Source organism: Mirounga angustirostris, unplaced genomic scaffold (assembly GCF_029215605.1).
Source record: "Mirounga angustirostris isolate CCGP_5_RB_7025 unplaced genomic scaffold, mMirAng1.0.hap1 SCAF_7, whole genome shotgun sequence".
NCBI lineage: Eukaryota > Metazoa > Chordata > Mammalia > Carnivora > Phocidae > Mirounga > Mirounga angustirostris.
In genome coordinates, this window is record NW_026991715.1 from 28,176,243 (window position 1) to 28,188,635 (window position 12,393).

Genomic DNA, 12,393 nt, shown 5'->3' on the forward strand with positions numbered 1-12,393 from the left:
CTTCTCAGTAGCCAACTGGGATGCTTGGCCAAAAAAAGAGGGGGGAGAGTTAAGTTTTGAATTCATATAATTCAGTAAGTTTGGAAGGGAGAAGTTAGAAGGAAACATAAGCTCAGATAACTGTCTCCAACCCCAATGTAGGGGATTGGTGAGCGATTTCCTGAGACAGACTCAGAGACACACAAAAGGAAGTGAGCACTGTATTTTTGCAAGATGAGCAAATTCAAAAATCTCCTATAGATATTTACTTCACCAGTTTTAAAACTTTCTTCTATTTCTATTCTTACCCAAAACACAACAGTATGATAAAAAACTGCAGCCAAACAATGGGTCTCCTACAGGCCATTTCAGCGTGCACCGACTCATCGGGTCACGCAGAGAGACCCCAGAGTCGCAGGATCGGGAAGAAGCAGGGCACCTCCTCCAGATTCAGCCACAAGTTTCCCTGTCACCAGTTATGGGTCAGGTCCTCCTGGGCTGGTCAGACAGCACCCAGAAACACCTGTTAGCACAAACTGGGAGTGCACGTGAAAAGGTAGGAGAAGGCAGGAGAGAGTCTTCCTGGTCTTGCATAATTGAACATTCTGCTGCCTGTCCGAAAAATGTCTTATAAAATCTTCAAACCAAACCATGCAGTCGACTGAAGAACCAGTCTGGATCTTTGGAGAGCCCCAGACAGAAAGGCACAATGACCGGGTCCCTCTCCTGCCTCTACCACACTTTGGCCGAGCCTTTCCAGGCCTAGTTTCTTCATGTCTCATGTCTCAAGTGGGAGTTGGAGGTGGGCGGGGTGGGAGGCAGTCATACTCAATCAGCTTCTGAGACCATTTTCCATTCTGCAAGCCCATGCCTTTATTTTTGCTAGGATTTATGGAAGTGAGGGCCACTCTGATTTAAGAAGAGCTATGATGTTAAGGGTTTCCTCCAAGATTTCTTAAATCATGGTCCACTTAGTCATCGTGAAATTAAGGGCATGGAGGCAATAAATTCAAAATTCTAGACCTAAAATCACACTCAGAAATAATTGTTTAACTTTGATTTAGGGAGAAAAGTAGCCAGCATGGAGATTAAGTAAGGTATTCCTTCAAGAGGTAAGTGTGATTTGGGAAATTTTTCAAGGCAATGACGAAGCGCTAAAGAATGAGGATTTTAATTAAGAAGTTGGGATGAGTGAAAAGCCACAATGAGGGGGAGGGAACAGTGAATGGGTAAAAGTGGAGGGCGTGAAAAATAAAACCCTTCACCGTGGTACTAATCCCAAGACAGAAGTCCCATTCGGCTCCCAGGGCCTAGGCTGAGGCTACAAGGGGCCTAAGGAAGGCCCCCAAGTAGGAGGAAATGAAGCTCAGTCACTTGTGAAATAAATGTGCACAGAGAGAATGTGGGCTGACCCGGCCAGGCTTCCAAGCCACAACGGACCACTTCCTATGGGGGACAGGAGAAAGAGATGAAGTGGGACAATGGGCAAAGAGAGGGGCCAACCTCCTTTACTCAACCTTATTTATTCAGACTCACAAATTTTTGCCACGACCCTGTTTTCCAGCTCATCAATATTGAGCGGTAAATAACATGCCAATCGAAAAAAAAAAAATCATTTGAAAAGATGAGTGCTTACCTTATGGACACTCCATTCCTGTGAATATATGCTCCATTCAGATGCATGTGCAGTATTGTGGCGGGTCATCTTGAGTATTCTGAAGAGCACTAAGCCAGACGAGGATCTGTGAGCTGGTACTGGACTTAGCTTATATAGCACCCCAAATCTGAGTAGCCACACTGACCTCTCTGCCCCACCCCCACTCCCTCCACTGTGCCCCTACCCTCAGTCCCACTTGTCCTGCTTCCTGACCCCTCTGAGCTATTCCCACAGCCTTAGAGACAGATCCCTCTGCTGTTACTGCCACCACCTCAAACCAAGAAGCGACCCCCCCCCCCAACTGCATGTGGCACCAACTGACACAGAGACACTGGCCTCCATCCATGCCTGTGCAGTGGTCAGACTAGTCCCCTGGGGACTCTGGCTTCCCCAGAGGCTGCCTGGGGGAGCTGCTCCACACAACACAGAGGGGTGGGGGAGGTCATGGCGGGGGGAGTGGGGAGGACTTGACCAGCGGGAGCTGGGGTACAGGAGGAAGCCAGCAGGTAAATTCTCCCTTCCTTCCCTGGATAGTCGTACTGAGATGCAGCATGCCCTGGGTCCTGTGTAAGGACAGCCCCAGAGACCAAGCCCTGAGCTACGTGATGACAGAGCTGGGCCTTCCGTATCTGCTCTTTCTTCTTCCTCGTTCCTGCTTCCTGGGATTGGACTCCTCCTCACTGAGGTGTAAAGCTTTTGTCTTGGGCTCTGATTTCTAGAGAATGCAGAGGAAGGAAGGAAGAGTGGTGACTCTTTTCAAGAGGGCAGCTGAAAAGTTCTAAGGATGAGGAGGCACTGGGAGCAGAGACATGAAGAAATGAGGGAACGAGGTATGACGAGATCTGGTGGGGAGAACATGCAGGCAGAAGGCACACCAGGTGTGAAGACCTGACTGGACGTGAGCGAGGCCAACGTCACTAAGCACGCTAAGCAGAGGGACCAGGCAGACAGTTGTTGAAGAAGGTGGGGAGGTGGCCAGGGCCAGACCAGGCCCTGATGAACGAGGACTTCAGATCTGATTTGACGTGCAATGGGAGCCACTGGAGGGTTCTGAGCAGGAGAATGACATGATCTACCATACCTTTTGAACATCCCTCCAGCTGCTGTATGGAGAACAGAACTGGGCAGAGGGCAGGGTGTCTGGTGGAGCGAAAGCAGTTAGCAGCTGCTCAGCTGTTGAGAAGTAGAGCCATGTTTAGCTCACTCTCCTCACTGGCACCACATCAGTACCCTCCGTTTATCGATTGCTAACCATGCATTGGGCACTGGGCCTAACCCTTTGTATGGATAGTATCACCTAATTCTCTTAGCACCATAAGGTCCCCATTTGATAAGTGAAGCTTGGAGAAGTCCCACAATTTATCCAAGGCAGTTTGTCTCGCAAATGGCAGAGCTAGGATTTGACTCCGAGCCTGCGTTCAGAATCACTATGCAATTCTGTATCACTTACACACAGAGTATATGTATGTGGTATCTAATGTGTATCTCAAAATACATGTCCTACAAACAGGTGCCTAGAGAACCTTCTGTTCTGAATCTGTTGGTGTATTTCCTTAACTGTCCTCATCCTGATCCCTTGTCATATCAAAACCCAATGCGTAGTCTTTCTCTCTTTTCTGTCTATAGAATGTCAATTCTGTTCAGCATGGTCTAAGTCAATCGAGGGGCTCCCGTTCTCTTTGCCAGGAACTGGCTAAGGGGAGAGCAGGGAGCCCAGTCTGACCAAGGACAGGTGAGAGAAAGTCAACTGGGGGGAATAAAAAGATGCACAAGGGAGGGGAGGTGGGGGGAGGGTGGGCGGGGAGAGGTGCCTGGGTGACTCAGTAGGTTAGGCGTCCAACTCTTACCTTCAGCTCAGGTCATGGTCTCATGGGTCGTGGGACTGAGCCCCCTGTCCACTCTGCTCAGTGGGGAGTCTGCTTGAAGATTCTCTCCCTCTGCTCCTCCCCTCACCCGCATGTGCATGTACTCTCTCTCTCTAAAATAAATAAATCTTTAAAAAAAATTTTTTTAAAAGATGCACAGAAAGAGACGGTGTCTCTTTTCCCTCTTGATGCTATTATTAACTACAAGGGTCCCCTAGACCCACAGTCGCCATCCTGTGACCCGGAGAGCAGCCAAGTTAACCCATGAAAGACGGCAAAACAGGGAAAGAAGCTAAGACCTTACGGATGCCATTGAGCTGCTGAGGTAGCCACTTCTTTTTTTTTTTTTTTCTTAAGATTTTATTTATTTATTTGAGAGAGAGAGAGATACAGCAAGAGAGGGAACACAAGCAGGGGGAGTGGGAGAGGGAGAAGCAGGCTTCCTGTGGAGCAGGGAGCCTAATGCAGGGCTCGATCCCAGGACCCTGGGATCGTGACCTGAACCAAAGGCAGACACTTAACGACTGAGCCACGCAGGCGCCCTGGAGTAGTCACTTCTGAAGCTGCCCTATCTCGGGTTCTTATTTTCCTCACGACTTAAATCACTTGGGTTTGGATTTTTTCTTACTCGAAGTAGAAAACATGGCAAATGAGAAAGAAGCCCAAATGTACATAAAAGCCTGATCTGTTATTCGACTGCCTTTAGACACACAACGTGCAAGATTAATACTGTCATCATCCCACTTTTATTTGTCTAAGGACCCCAGGCTAGTCAAAGGTTGAAGTCCCTGGACTCTAATCCAGTGCTCACATGGAGAGAATTTTTATTTATGGAGAACATTTAATTAAGCAGGACCCTCCATTTCCTAAGTGCCCTAGATAAAAGGCAGTGGACAGATAACAAGTGACATGTACAGGATGCTTTAAAGCTGACAAATGTACGCACACACGTCAGTCACCACGGCCTAGCCAGATGTGACTCGCAGACACTTCTCACTACAACCATCCTCAAAATATTTTAAACTGGTTTTGCCATTTTTGTGCGGTCTATGACGAGTGGGTGATTTGAAATCTTAAACAAGAGTATCATATTAAATATTGTATCCTACAGTCTGTTTTAATGTGATCGTTCATAATATTCATAACATACAGTCATTATAAAAAATTCTGCTTTAGGGCGCCTGGGTGGCTCAGTTGGTTAAGCGACTGCCTTCGGCTCAGGTCATGATCCTGGAGTCCCTGGATCAAGTCCCGCATTGGGCTCCCTGCTCGGCAGGGAGCCTGCTTCTGCCTCTGACCCTCCTCCCTCTCATGCTCTCTCTATCTCATTCTCTCTCTCTCAAATAAATAAATAAAATCTTTAAAAAAAAAATTCTGCTTTATATCATTTAACAGTGAATGCACAATGTTTAATTTTTATTAAATTATATAAGAAAAAATACAATTTTCAGATAAATACGCTAAAAAAAAATGATATGTCATCTCTGGTTTAGGGACTGAATGTATGCTAAAAGATACTTTGGGATTTTACTCCCTAATATAGCATCAAGTAGAGGCAAAAACTGGTTTCCAAGAATTGATGTCTGAAATTCTGGAATTTTATACTTAAAAAAAACTATGGTTTTATTTCTATAATTTCCATGTTTTGTTTATAAGTGACAGGAGGGGAAAGATTTCAGGCCGCTATTTGCAAGCACTCTGCAAATAGCACATTGTGGGTGTGGATAGAGCCTTTATTCTCAATAAATGAAAAGCCAAATTGGACATAATTGTCACTCTATTTTCTCTCCTTAACACTGTTTTTGAAGTACCAAACACATCGTGATGTTCCCTAGAAGGGTTTTTATCAGATGAATGTGATTTACAGATTGGTGAAGGTAATTTTGAAGATTGTAGTCTTCCCATTTTTCGCTCTTCATTATCTTGTATTTCGTTATCAGGTTCCTTATGTTTCTAGTCTTTAAACACAATCTATTATGAGCACAAATCAAACATATGTCTAAGAAGAAAAACAATTTAAAATATAACAGTCTCAACCATTCTTGCAGTCAGGGCTATGCAGCCAAGAAATAAAGGGAGCGACGGAGCCATGAGCGCCCTCATTTGAACTCCACCTAACCGCTGTGTGTGCTCACTCGTTACACACTGACAGGCTCACTGCCTTTTCTCACAAATGTGGAAGAAAAATTAAACAGTGTATCACTTATTGATTTTTAATTAAACCTTTCATTCTGAAATCATTAGAGATTTTGCACAGAGTTGTAAGAAATACCAGAGCAATCATGGGGACCGCTTACCCAGTGTCCTCCAGTGATGACATCTTGTAAAACCATCGTGTCCTAGCACAACCAGAACACTGACATTGATGTAGTCAAGGTACAGAACCCTTCATTCACCAGAAGGATCCCTCCTGTGGCCCTTTGATAGCCACCACCTCTCTTCCTTCCCTCTGCCCCTTCCCCTTCACCCCTAACCCCTGGTGATCGCGAACCTGTTCTCATTTCTGTAATGTTGTCATTTCAACAATGCTTTAGAAAGGGGACCATATACTACGTAGTCTTTGGGGATGGGCTTTTTCCACTCAGCATAATTACCTCAAGACTTGTTCGAGTTGTTTCCCCTGTCAGTGGTTTGTTCCTTTGTATTACCGAGTAGTATTCCATGGTATGCAAGAACCTCATTGGTTAAACCACCTGGCTTGTTTCCATTTGGGGCTCTTACAAATAAAGGTGCTATAAACACTTCTGTACAGGTTTTTTTAAGAATATAAATTATAAGAACATAAATTTTTGTACTTCTCTAGGATAAATACCCATGAGTGTAATTGCTGGTTTGTATGAGGGTCACAATGTTTAGTTTTTGAAGAAATAGCCAAACCATTTTTCAGGATGTTCGTACCATCTGATGTTCCCACCAGCGATGCATGAGTGATTCTGTTTCTTGGCATCCCTGCCTGCATTTGCTGGAGTCACTATTTTTTATTGTAGTCATTCTGATAGGTGTGTAGTGCTATCTCATTATGATTTTAATTTGCATTTCCCTAATGGCTAATGATGTTGAACATCTTTTCATATGCTTATTTGTGATCTGTATAGTCTCTTTGGTGAAATACCTCTTTATGTCTTTTGGCCATTTCCTATTTGGATTGCTTGGAGTTTCTTTTTTGTATGTTAATTTTTTTTCTGCTGTTGAGTTTTGAGAATTCTTTATACATTTTAGATACTAGTCCTTTGTGGGTATGTGGTTTGCAAATATTTTCCTTCAGTCTATCGCTTGTCTTTTCATCCTCTTAGTAGGGTCCTTTCCAGAACAAAAGTTTTTAATTTTCATGTAGTCAAATTTATCCATTTTTCCTTTTACAGATCTTTCTTTTGATGTTAAATCTAAATCCAAGATCCCAAAGATTTTTTGAAATAAAAGCTTAAGAGTTTTACATTTTACATTTAAATCCGTCACCTCTTTTGAGTGAATTTTTATACAAGGTTTGAGACTTAGATTAAGGTTCACTTTTTTTCCTTAGAATGTCTAATTGCCCCACATCGTTTTTTTGAAAAGGCTATCTTTACTCCATTGAATTGCTTTGCACCTTTGTTAAAAATCAGTTTGGCAGAAACTGCAAAGATCCTAAAAAACTAAAGCAGTCTAAAAAAGAAGAGCGAAGTTGAAGACTCATACTTCCTGATCTCAAAATTTACCACAAAACCACAGTAATCAGAACAGTGTGGTAGTGGCATAAGGACAGACATATAGACCAATGGAAGAGAACTGAGAGTCCAGAAATATACTTCTGTGGCCAAATGATTTGCAAGAAGAGCCCATGACTATTCATTGCAGAAAGAATTATCTCTTGAACAAGTAGCACTGGATCAACTGTACATCCACACGTAAAATAATTAATTTGGACCCCTATCTCACACCATTATAAAAATTAACTCAAAACTGATCAACAACTTAAATGTAGGAATTGAAACTATAAAATCTTAGAAGAAAACTTTTCTGCTTACCCTTCAGGGGTAAACTTTCATGACCTTGGCTTTGGCAATGGATTCTTTGATATGACACCAAAAGCATGAGCAACAACAAAAAATAAATTGGATTTTATCAAAATTTAACATTTCTATGCATTTAATGCAAGAACATAATCAAGAAAATGGAAAGACCACCTACAGAATGGGAGACAATATTTGCAAATCATATATCTGATAAGGGATTAATATCCTGAATATATAAATAACTCTTACAACTCAACAACAAAAAGACAAATAACCTAATTTAAAAAATAGTGAAAGGACTTGAGTAGACATTTCCCCAAAGATATTACAAATGGCCCAAAAGTACATGAAGAGATGTTCAATATTCTTAGTCATTAGAGAAATGCAAATCACAACCATAATGAAATACCACTTCATACCCACTATGATGGCTATAAAAATATTTTTTGAAAAAAGGAGAATAATAAGTTTTGGCAAGGACCTGGCTAATTGGAAAACTTGTACAATGCTGGTGGGAATGTAAAAAGATTTAGCTGCTGTGGAAAACAGCATTGTCCTTCTTCAAAAAGTTAAACATTGAATGACCATACGACCCAGCAATTCCAGTCCTAGTTATATGCCAAAAAATTGAAAACAAGCTCTGAAAGATTCACACACAAATGTTCGTAGCAGCACTACTGACAAAAGCCAAAAGGGAGAAACTACAAAAATGTCCATCAATGGATGGATGGATGAACAAGTTGTGGTAAATAGATACAATGAAATATTATTCAACCATAGAAAGGAATGAAGTACTGATACATGTGACAACATGAATAAACCTCAAAAACAATATGTTAAGTACAAGAAGCCAGACACAAAAGGTCACATATTTTATGATTCCATTTATATGAAATACTAAGAATAGGTAAATCATAGAAAGCAAATTGGTGGTTGGAGAGAGGATTGAGGAGTAACTATTATAGGGTTTTATTTTGGAACCATGAAAATGTTTTTGGGTTAGATAGAAGTGGTATTTGCACAACATTGTAAATGTACTAAATGCCACTGATTTGCTCATTTTAAAATGGCAGTATTTTGGCTCAACTGGCTCAATAAAAATACAATAAAATACTCAGTTAAGCATATTTTCTGAGTCTCTTTCTGGGTTCCCTATTCTGTTCCATTGATTCATGTATCTATTCCTCTACCAATATTTTATAATCCTGATTACGATAGCTACAGAAGTCTTGAAATTGGGTATATGTGTCGGGTAATTGTATAATGATCTTATATATATATATATCTACAAAAATAGCTACTTCAATTTTGGTAGGAATTGTGTTAAACCTGTCTTTAAATTTGAAAAGAATTGACATCTTTGCTGTGTCGAGTATGCCTCTCCATTTATTTAGATCTGCTTTTATTTCTTTCAGCTTTGTTTTCTTTTATCAGCATTTTGTAGTCTTCTATTTCTCTCCTTTTGTGTTTTAGTAATTGTTAATGGTATTATATTTTTAATTTTGGTATCCATGTGTTATTTTTAGGTATATAGAAATACCATTGACTTTGGTACATTATCTTATATCCTATAATTTTTCTGAACAAACTTATTATTTCTAGGAATTTTTTAAGCAGATAATCATGTCATCTTCAAATAGGGGCCATTTTATTTCTTTATGATATGTTTGTCTTTCATTTCCTTTCCTTGCCTTATTGCATAGGCTAAAACTTCTGGCATTATGTTGAATAAGAGTAGTGAGGGCAGACATCCTGTCTTGTTCCTGATCTTAGGGAGAGAGTGTTCATTTTTTCATAACTGTGCACAAGGTTAGCAGTAGATATTTTGTAGATGGTCTTTATGAATTTGAAGTTCTTCTGTATTCCTATTTTTTAAGTGTTTATTATGAATGGATTGAATTTTGTCAAATGTTTTTTCTGAATTGATGATGTGATCATGTGGTTTTTCTTCTTTAGCCATTAATAATGGTAAATAACATTGTTTTTTTTTATATTGAACTAGCTTCACATCTCTATAATAAATCCCATGTGGTCATGGCATAAAATTCTTTTGATATTTTGTTGAATTTTCTGTTAATACTTTGTTAAGGATTTTTTGTCTATATTCATGAGGAAGATGGATCTTTAGTTTTCTTTTCTGTGGTGTTTTTGTCTGGTTTTGGTATCAGAGTAACACTGTAAAATGAATTAAGACACCTTTCCTTCTCTGGGGTGCCCAGGTGGCTCAGTTGTTAAGCGTCTGCCTTCGGCCCAAGTCATGATCCCAGGGTCCTGGGATGCAGTCCCACATCAGGCTCCCTGCTCCGTGGGGAGCCTGCTTCTCCCTCTCCCTCTGCCTGCTGCTCCCCCTGCTTGTGCACACTCTGTCAAATAAATAAATAAAATCTTTTTTTAAAAAAAAGACATCTTCCCTTCTCTTCTATTTTCTGGAAGAGATTGCATAGAATTGGTGTTAAGTCTCTCAGTAGAATTCTCCAGCAAAACCACCTGGGCCTGAACATTTCCTTTGGGGCAATTTTTTATTATTAATTCAGCTTCCTTAAGAGTTTAGAACTATTCCAATTTAGTTTTCGGTGAGTTGTGGAAGTTTGTGTTTTTTGAAAAATTGGTCTATTTCCTCCAAGTTGTAAAATTTAGGCATGTAGAGTTGTTGATACTATTACTTTATTCCCCATTTGATGTCTTCAGCGTCTGCAGTGATATCCCTTACATTATTCCTGATGTTGGTAATTTGTGTTTTCTCCCTTTTTTTCTTTCTCAGGCTTGATAGAGGCTTGCCAATTTTATGGATTGATCTTTTCAAAAAACCATCTCTTTGTTTCACTGACTCTTCTCCGTTGGTTTCTCAGTTTCTATTGCTACCTGTATTTTTTACTTCCTTCTGCTTGCTTTGGGTTTATTTTGCTCTCCTTTTTTTTGAGTTCTCAAGGTATAAACTTAGATTAGTTATTTCAGACTTTTTCTCTTTCTTAATGTATGCATTTAGTACTATAAATTTCCTTCTCATTACTGCATTATGTCCCACAATTTTGACATGCTATGTTTTTATTTTCATTCAGTTTAATGTATTTTTTTACTTCCCTGAGAGTTCTTCTTTGACTCATGGCTACTTAGGAATGTGTTGTTTTGTTTCTAAGTGTTGAAAATTTTCCTGTTATCTTTCTGTTATGGATTTCTAGTATGATTCCACTGTGGTTAGAGAACACACCCCATATGATTTAAATTCTTTTAAATTTGTTGAGGTTTATTTTTTGGCCCAGGATATGGTCTATCTTGGTATATGTTCCGTGCACACTTGGAAAGAATGTGTATTCTGTTGTTGTTGGGTAGAGTGTCCCATAAATGTTCATTAGATTCTGTTGGTTGATGGTGCTGTTGAGTTTTCTATATCGTTGGTGATTTTCTATCTAGTTGTTCCATCAATTGTTGAGGGAGGGGTGTTGAAGTCTCCAACTATAATTATGGATTTGTCTATTTTCCTTTCTGTTCTCTCAGTTTCTGTTTCACATATTTTACACCTCTGTTGTTTGGTGCATACACATTTAGGATTGCTATGTGTTCTTTGTGAACCAAATCTCTTATCATTATATGATGATTCTGTCTCTAGGATTTTCTTTGCTCTGAAATCTACATTATCGGCTATTAATATAGCCAGTCTGGATTTCTTTTCATTAGTGTTTGCATCCTTTTACACTCAACCTCCCTAGATCATTATATTTTAAGGGAGTGTCTTATAAATGGCCTATAGTAGATCATTGTTTAAATCCACTCTGAGAATCTCTGTTTTGTAATTAGTATAGCTAAACCATTACAATTTAATTGATATGTTAATGCTTAAGCCTGTCATTTTATTTTTGGTTGCCTGTTCTGTTTTCCATTTCTCTTTTTTTCCTGCCTTCTTGTGAGGAAGAATTTTTTAGAGTTCCATTTTGATTTATCTGTAGTGTTTTTGAGTGTCTCTCTATATATAGATTTTTAGTGGCTGCTAAAGTATTACATCATCTATACATAACTTTTACAGTTCACTGGTTTAGCAATTTTACCAGTTCAAGTGTAGGAACTTTACCTTCCTTTACATCCTTCTACATTCTCATTTATAATTGTCTTAAAACTTTTCTCTACAGACACTTAGAATTACATCAAGCAGTATAACAATTTTGCTTCAAACATGAAACATAATTTAGAAAATTTGAGAAGGAAAATCTGTTGTATTTACCCGTGTTTTTGCTCACATATCCTTTCTTCTTCCTTGATCTTCCAAGATTACTTTTTCATTATTTATTTTCCTCTTAGAAAACTTTTGTTAACTTTTTACAGTACTTCCTCTGGAAGCAAATTTTATTTTTCCTTTTCCTGAGAAAGTCTTGATTATCCCTTCATTCCTGAAGGATATTTTCTCTAGATATAGGATTCTGGGTTGACAGGTCTCTTTTATTGGTTCAAAAATGTTGCGCCACTTCTTTCTGGCCTCTACAGTCTCTGATAAGAAGTCCTCTGTCATTCAAATTGTTTTTGATGTACAAAGTGTATAATCTCTTGCTGCTTTCAAGATTTTTTATTTGTTTTTAGTTTTCAGAAGTTTGACTTCGATGTGTCTTGGTGTGGATTTGTTTGGATTTATCCTCTTTGTAATTACTAACCTTCTTGAATCTATAAATTAAGTCTTTTACTCTATGTTTTCTACCATTATTTCTGTGAGCATTTTTCTTAAGTCTTGCCCTCTTTCTCCTCTCCTTCCAGGACTCTGATAACACAAATGTTAGAGCATTTTTTCATAGTCCCACAGGTTCCTGAGACTCTATTAATTTCAGTCTATTTTCTCTATGTTGTTCAAATAGGGGATTCTTTTGTTCTTTCTTCAAGTTCATCATTATTTCTTCTGTCCCCTCCATTCTGCTAT